This window comes from Myotis myotis, unplaced genomic scaffold, assembly GCF_014108235.1.
Source record: "Myotis myotis isolate mMyoMyo1 unplaced genomic scaffold, mMyoMyo1.p scaffold_m19_p_10, whole genome shotgun sequence".
Lineage (NCBI taxonomy): Eukaryota > Metazoa > Chordata > Mammalia > Chiroptera > Vespertilionidae > Myotis > Myotis myotis.
In genome coordinates this window covers 41,854,598-41,863,515 of record NW_023416314.1, presented here as the reverse complement: position 1 = coordinate 41,863,515, position 8,918 = coordinate 41,854,598, and the positions used below count along the sequence as shown (strand labels likewise).

At 37.4% G+C, this 8,918-nt stretch overlaps 1 pseudogene; it reads left to right on the top strand.

Moving 5' to 3' along the window:
* The first annotated feature begins 476 nt into the window (after window positions 1-476).
* LOC118662847 lies at window positions 477-1,906 on the top strand (annotated as a pseudogene).
* Window positions 1,907-8,918: the final 7,012 nt, after the last annotated feature.

Sequence of the window (8,918 nt, the reverse complement as noted above, 5' to 3'; positions counted from 1 at the left end):
GAATATTAAGACCTTGTCTGATGTTAAGTAAGCAGAGTAATATCTAATGCTCTCCAGTACAATTTAAAGCTGAAGGTGGTTGACTATCTCCTTCTAGGATAGCATCCAAGCTCCTTAACTTGTAACCAGACAATATACTTTTGTTTTTATCTTTTTACCATTGCATAGTAGATGCAATCAATCACACAGGATTGTGATATGTTTTAAATGCATTAAATATTTATATGACAATAGTCAATCCTTAAACTCCAAGATGACTTCATTTTATTCTCCACTTAATTCACTTGACATCCTACAGCTAAATAGACTGAATTACCCAATCAATTGGGTTCCCATAGTAGCTTTTATTATAACTAACATGTTCACCTAGCATATTATTTTATTGGCTAAATAAATATCTATCTTTTCTGTAAAATTGTTACTTCACTATAAAAAAAAACAGACAATATCCTATTTCTTTTTTCATCCTAGTTTTCCTGGCACACTGCTTACAGAAAAGAATCAGGTGTCATAAGATTTGAGTACAATTGGAAATGTTGACTATGTCTGTAACTAGAAGGTGAAGTCCCAGGTCATATGCCCCAGGTATGACTACATTAAACCACACTGGTGTTAGCCACACAGTCTTCCACTTGCTGGGCATCCCTGGCATTGAGAACCAGCACGTGTGGATTTCCATCCCCTTCTTCATTTCCTATGCCATCGCCTTGCTTGGGAACAGCTTGCTCATCTTCATTATCCTCACCAAGCGTAGTCTTCATGAACCCATGTACCTCTTCCTCTGCATGCTGGCCGGAGCAGACATTGTCCTCTCCACATGCACAGTGCCTCAGGCCTTGACCATCTTCTGGTTCCATGCTCAGGAGATCTCCCTGGATCGCTGCATTGCTCAGGTATTCTTCATCGATTCCACCTTTGTCTTTGAGTCAGGGATCTTGCTGGAGATGGCATTTGACCGCCACATTGCCATATGCTACCCACTGAGGTACACCACCATTCTTACAAGTACATTGATTGGGAGAATTGGTCTAACTGTCTTTCTGAGAAGTTACTGTACAATATTTCCCATAATATTTCTTCTGAAAAGGCTGACTTTTTGCAAAAGTAACATTCTTCCACACACTGTTTGTGAGCACATTGGGTTGGCCAAATTTTCCTGTGATGACATACGAGTAAACATCTGGTATGGACTTTTTCTCCTTATATCAACAATTGCTTTTAGATGTTTTTCTAATTTGTGTTTCATATATGTTTATTCTCCATGCTGTCTTTCTCATTCCTTCCCAAGATGCTCGTCATAAAGCTCTCAACACATGTGGTTCCCATGTCTGTGTCATTATCCTCTTTTATGGGCCTGGGATCTTCTCGGTTCTCACTCAGCGCTTTGGGCGCCACGTGTCACCCCATATCCACATCCTGCTGGCCAATGTCTGCATTCTGGCTCCTCCTATGCTGAATCCCATCATTTATGGAATCAAGACCAAACAAATCAGGGACCAGATGACTCTTGTCTTCTTCCCAAAAGAAATATGATTTTGGGAATGGGAACCAAGCTACTATTTTCCCAACAGTCATACATGAGGTGAACTTTAGAACCCCTACTAGGTTGAGGAACAGTTGAGACTAGATAAATGTCTCACTGAGTTTAAGTTTCTGAAGTAAGTCCACAGGTGAGCTTGGGGACATACATTTTCACATCTCTGATCAATAATAATATATTGGTCTTGGCCTGGGTGACTTTGGTTGGTTGGAGTGTCATCCCATACACTAAAAGGTTGGAGGTCGAATTCCTGGTGGAGGCACATGCCTAGGTGGTGGTTCAATCCCTGATCAGGGTCAGGGAGGCAAACAAATTGATGTTTCTTTCTCATATCAATGTTTCCTCTCTCCTCTCTCTTCCTCTCTCTCTGTCTCTGTCTCTCTCTCATACTCTAAAATCAATAAACATATCCTCAAGTGAGGATTAAAATAATAATAATAATAATAATAATAATAATAATAATAATAAATCAATTTCTTTGTGCCTTAGTGAGCTTTATCAGAGTCTAAAAAATAAACCAATTCACCTTTTTAGTTCATTCCTAGTCTATAACTCTAGAGAGGTATTTGAAAAGAGATAAATTATGGGTAATGTTAGATTATGCTTTTCTGGTTTGTTTCATGTCTTGATGCACTGATGAGGTTAGGAGAGAGGAAGGAGGGAGAGATCAGGCAAAAACATCTGGCATCCTGTTCCCCTACAGCTTTTCTGCTGCCCTCATCCTCTTCCCCTCCCCTCTTGCTCCTTCCCCTTCTTCTACTCTTCCTCTTCCTGATCTTCTTTCTCTCTCTCCATCACAGCAAAAGACTTTGAATGAGTTGGCTCTACATTCAAGAGTCAATAGTTTTCTCTGTTTTTCTTAATCTCATCCTGGTCAGTTTCCCTATGCCATGGCATGGCCTGTCACAGTAGCCTCCACATTGTCGAATCCAATGGTCAGCACTCAGTCTACATATCAGCACCATCTGACACAGTGAAGCATTCTCTCATTCGAGAAACTCCTCACTCATCTCACCTTAGACAGTATATCAGAAATAAAATATGTACAAAAACCTGTTTTTTTCAAATTCGAGGTATTTACTGCTAACATTTTACAACAGATTGCTATTTATTTTCTACTGTATATGTGTATGCAGGTAAGTAAAAATTTTAAATTGAATTACATTCCACCTACTCTTCTCAAATGCACCTTTATCACTTAGCAAATTAATGCATATACAATCTCATGCTAAAACTATACCTCTACAGGCATTTTTATTATCTCTCCACTGCAATCATGCAACTATGTGCCATATATAATTTAGACAAGCATATTCTTTAAAACAGCATTTTTTTCACTCTTTGTAATACTTTAAGCAATAAAGCAAAATTTAAAAAAATTAAAAGCATTTTTTTCTGTATAAATTGTAATTATTTATTTGTGATAATAAATTGTAATTGTTCATTTTCCAGTTGAGAGCAGGCTCAGCATTCTGTATACATTGCTCCCCTACTGTCCATTATGTCATCTGAAAGAGTACACACTAAGGTAAGATGTTTAAAATACATTTCGTTGTAATCTGTAAAACTATGAATTTATCACTTTAAATAAATTGAAGATAATAAAATACATAGAGAAGTTACATTTATTACTTCTCTTCATGTGATGTACCTTTTTTGTTTTTAATTAAATTTTTACATATCGGATGCTATTTTTCACATAGATTACATACATATTCTATGTAAAATCTATTTACACTTTTACAGATATAAAACTACATTTTCACATACACTTATAAGTATTTTAAGGTAATTTTTAATATAAATGAATTGGCTGTAAAATATACAAGTTTATGGAAGAACTATAATTTACCTAGCCATTTCATTATTAACATGCAGTCTATTTCAAAATTTTCCATTGTTCAAGAACATAATGCTTACTAAAACATTTCCTTATTTTGCCTGTTTATTAATCTTAGTTATACAGGAGTCCTTAAATATTATATAGTCAAATCATGAACGTTTTTGTTTCCTTTGTGTTCTTCACAAGTGCTTCAAAATCAAACATGAATTACATTATTTTAAAATATTTATATTTAATTTAGCAATTGAATAATTTAAAAATGTCTGTTGATATAAAAATAAGAAATAACAAAGAGGCATTTTAACTAACCACTAATTATATCTTTTAAGTTAAATAGGTCATAATTACAAAATGTTTTGTCATTTAAGCAGATTTTTAAATATTACTTTATGCCTTACTCTTTTTTTTAAATATATTTTATTGATTTTTTACAGAGAGGAAGGGAGAGAGATGAGAGTTAGAAACATCGATGAGAGAGAAACATCGATCAGCCGCCTCCTGCACATCTCCCACTGGGGATGTGCCCGCAACCCAGGCACACGCCCCTGACCGGAATCGAACCCAGGACCCCTCAGTCCGCAGGCCGACGCTCTATCCACTGAGCCAAACCGGTTTCGGCTATGCCTTACTTTTTTATGTAATGCTATATAACAAGTATTTTCCTTTGGCATTAAGAACATTACACAAAAATTAAGAGGAATACATGTATAACATACTATTATGTAGTACACTCTATTTTAGTAAACTAGTGCATTGTTGTTGAATATTTACACCCAAGTAATTGACACTATGACTAAAACTGTTATGAACGTAAACATTAAGACACATTTGTTATATTTTGTGTCCCTGTGGCACACTACAGGAAAGATTCTGAAATTTTTACAGCATCTATGTATGAGCGACTGTGTCCTAGCCAAGCTGAATACTGTATGTGCTTTTAATGTGCAAAAAGTTTTAAATGCACTTTTTAGAAATTCTAGCAAGTTCATGTTTTCCAGAATGTGAATGGAATCCAATGGCAATATGAGAAGTTAAGGTACCATTTTTTATCATTCTATTTTTTCATGTTTAATCATACAAATTAATAAAGTGGAATGCACCCTTTTTAGTTTACATTTCTGAGTTTCAATAAACCTGCAACTACCACAATAAAATACAGAATTGTTCCATCACTCTCCCCAAAAACACCCATGGGCACCTTTTTAATCAACTCCCACTCGCCCTTCTAGCCTTTTTTCTGTTTTCTGTGCTTACAATCCTGTCTTTTCCAAAATGTCTTACAAATGGAGTCATGCTGTGCATACCCTTTGCAGTCTTGGTTGCTTCACTTAGCCTAATGCATCTGAGATTTTTCTGTTATATTTGTATTAGTTGTTCATTCCTTTTCATTGCTGGCAGTATTCCATCATATGGATGTACCAGATTAAGTCATCCATTTTCCAGTTGCACTACATACATTTGGATTGCTTTCAGGTTCTGATGATTACAAATAAAGATGTTAAAGTTTCATATATTTGATATGAAGTGAAAACTAAATTACACTTCATTTGGCTAAAAATCTAAGTCTGTGTTTCTCATTGGTTAGAGTGTGGGCACACAGAGAGAGGTTCTCAAGTTTGATTCCAGGTCAAGGGCAGGTACCTGGGTTGCAGATTTGAACCCTGCCCTAGTTGGGGCAGGTGTGGGAGGCAACCAATCAATGTGTGTCTTTCTTACATCTATGTTTATCTCTCTCCCTCTCCCTTCCTTCCACTTTCTCTAAAATCAATGGGTGAAAAATATCCTTGGGTGAGGATTTAAAAGAAAAAATCTCAGTCTAAGATTGCCAGATCTTAAGCTAAGCACATATTTAACTTCAGTTAAAAATTGCCCAATTTCTCCAAAGTGCCAATACTTTTGTGAATTTCCACCAGCAATGTGTGAGCTGCCATTACTCCACATCCTCATCAGAACCTGGTACTATCTTTTTTTCAATTTAAGCATTCTAATAGGTTGTCAAAGGTACATCATTGTAGTTTATGTTACATTCCCATAATGATTAGGTTTGTTAAGCAGCTTCACAGATGGAAGACACTAGCCTCGGCTCTGGCGGAGCCCCACCAGCAGCCATGAGAACAAGTGGAAAAAGGGAATCCTTGCGCACTATTGGTGGAATGCTAAATGGCACAATCACTATGGAAAACAGTATGGACTTTCTTCAAAACATTAAAAATAAAACTACCATATGATTCAGCAATCCCATTTCTGAGTGTACATCCAAAGAAATTAAAATCAGAAACTTGTAAAGATATCTGTATTCCCATAATGCTGCAGCATTATTTACGGTTACAACATATGGAAATAGCCTAATTGTCCATCAACCTATGAATGGATAAAGAAGATATGGGAACAGGTATATATAGATAGATAGATAGGTAGGTAGATAGATAGATAGATAGATAGATAGATAGATAGATAGATATAGACAATTCAGTTATGATAATGAAGAAGATCCTGCTGTTTGTAACAATATGGATGAAACCAAGGGGGCATTATGCTAAGAGAAATAAGTCAAATAGGAAAAGATAAAAACTCTATGGTATCAATTTATGTAGAAAATAAAATAGCCAAACTCAGAGAAACAGATTAACATGGTGGTATCCTGGGGCTAAGGGTTGGAGAAAATGAGGAGATACTGGTAAAGGGTACAAATTTCCAGTTATGAGATTAACAAGTTCTGGAGAACTAATGTACAGCATAGTGATTATAGCTAATACTACTGTATTATATATTTGGATGCTGTTAAAAGAGTAGATCACTTAAAAAATGGTAGTTATGTGACAGGATGGAGGTGTTAGCTAAAGCAGTGGTGTTCATCATTTTGCAATACATAAATGTACCTTAAAATTACACAATGTTGACAGGAGCGGGCTGGAAGAGGTCAATGGTGGGGGTGGGGAGGAGGACCTATGTAATACTTTCAACAATAAAGATTTTTTTAAATTACACAATGTTATATGTCAATTATATATCAAAAAAGTTGGAAAGAAGGAAAAGAAAAGGAGAATAAAGATACATAGCAAAAGATATACAACCAATAAATGCCATGGTATTTAAGGATTGAAAAAAAAGTATTGCTATAAATGATTGAATCCTAGCTAGCATAGTAATTATGAATATGGACTGAATATTAGATAATGACATTGTACCAATGTTAAATATCCTGAATTGTGTACTGGACTATGGTCATAGAAGAGGTTTTTGTTCTTAATAAATACATGCTGAATATTTAAAGTGAAAGGTCATGATATCTGCAAATTATTTCAAATGGTTTACCAAGAGAAAAGTGTAAAGCCTTGGCCAGATAGCTCACTTGGTTACTGCACTTCCAATATGCCAAGATTGTGGGTTTGAAACTAGGACAGGGCATGTATAAGAATCAACCAATGAGGAACCAAGATGGCGGCATAGGTTAACGCCGGAGTTTGCTGCTTTGAACAACTACTTTAAAAGTGAAACTAAAAGACAGAACGGACATCACCAAGAACCACAGGAACGCTGGCTGAGTGGAAGTCCTACAACTAGGAGGAAAGAGAAACGCATACGGACACTCAGAGGAGGCGCAGTGCTGAAGTCAAATTCTGAGGTGCGGAGTGCGCGGAGCGGGCTGGCGGCAGAGGGCGCGGTTGGCGTTTTCAATCGGGAGGGAGTCCCAGACTCTGAGCTCCAGATCCGGGCGAGTCTTTAGGGACCCAGACTCAAACGGGAGAAGCGGGACTGTCTGGCTTCGGTCAGAGCGAATGCAGCTTTCTCTCCGAGCTTTGCAGCGGGTGCTGGGACTCAGAGAGGCAGAGCCCCTGGGGACAGGACTGAGAGCCGCCATAACTGCTCTCTCCGGCCCACCCTGTTGATCCTGTGCGACCCGCCCCGCCCAAGCCCTGCACACAGGCATTTGCCGAATAGCCTCAGGCAAACGCCAGATTAGCACCTCCCTAGAGGACAGAAGTTCTCTCACTGCTGACACAGCTGATTCTCATAGCCACTTGGCCTGGAGGTCAAACCCTCCCTGGAATTAGCTACAACAAGGTTTAACTATAAGACTGCGAACAAAGACCACTAGGGGGTGCACCAAGGAAGCATAACAAAATGCGGAGACAAAGAAACAGGACAAAATTGTCAATGGAAGATATAGAGTTCAGAACCACACTTTTAAGGTCTCTCAAGAACTGTTTAGAAGCCGCCGATAAACTTAATGAGATCTACAAGAAAACTAATGAGACCCTCGATCTTATATTGGGGAACCAACTAGAAATTAAGCGTACACTGACTGAAATAAAAAATATTATACAGACTCCCGACAGCAGACCAGAGGAGCGCAAGAATCAAGTCAATGATTTGAAATGCAAGGAAGCAAAAAACACCCAACCGGAAAAGCAAAATGAAAAAAGAATCCAAAAATACGAAGACAGTGTAAGGAGCCTCTGGGACAGCTTCAAGCGTACCAACATCAGAACTATAGGGGTGCCAGAAGATGAGAGAGAGCAAGATATTGAAAACCTATTTGAAGAAATAATGACAGAAAACTTCCCCCACCTGGTGAAAGAAATGGACTTACAGGTCCAAGAAACGCGGAGAACCCCAAACAAAAGGAATCCAAAGAGGACCACACCAAGACACATCATAATTAAAATGCCAAGAGCAAAAGATAAAGAGAGAATCTTAAAAACAGCAAGAGAAAGAAACTCAGTTACCTACAAGGGAATACCCATACGACTGTCAGCTGATTTTTCAACAGAAACTTTGCAGACCAGAAGGGAGTGGCAAGAAATATTCAAAGTGATGAATACCAAGAACCTACAACCAAGATTACTTTATCCAGCAAAGCTATCATTCAGAATTGAAGGTCAGATAAAGAGCTTCACAGATAAGGAAAAGCTAAAGGAGTTCATCACCACCAAACCAGGATTATATGAAATGCTGAAAGGTATCCTTTAAGAAGAGGAAGAGGAAGAAAAAGGTAAAGATACAAATTATGAACAACAAATATGCATCTATCAACAAGTGAATCTAAGAATCAAGTGAATAAATAATCTGATGAACAGAATGAACTGGTGATTATAATAGAATCAGGGACATAGAAAGGGAATGGACTGACTATTCCTGGGGGGAAAGGGGTGTGGGAGATGCGGGAAGAGACTGGACAAAAATCGTGCACCTATGGATGAGGACAGTGGGTGGGGAGTGAGGGCGGAGGGTGGGGCGGGAACTGGGAGGAGGGGAGTTATGAGGGGGAAAAAAGAGGAACAAATGTAATAATCTGAACAATAAAGATTTAATTAAAATAAAAAAAAAGAATCAACCAATGAATGCATAAATAAGTGGGATAATAAATCAAAATTTCTCTCTCTTCCTTTCTCTCTATATATAAAAGGAAGAAAGAAAAATGTAAATATATATATATATATATATATATATATATATATATACATACATATATACCAAGGATATGAAAGAGAGAAAGCAAAAAGAAAATGTGGCGAAAGTATAATAATGGGT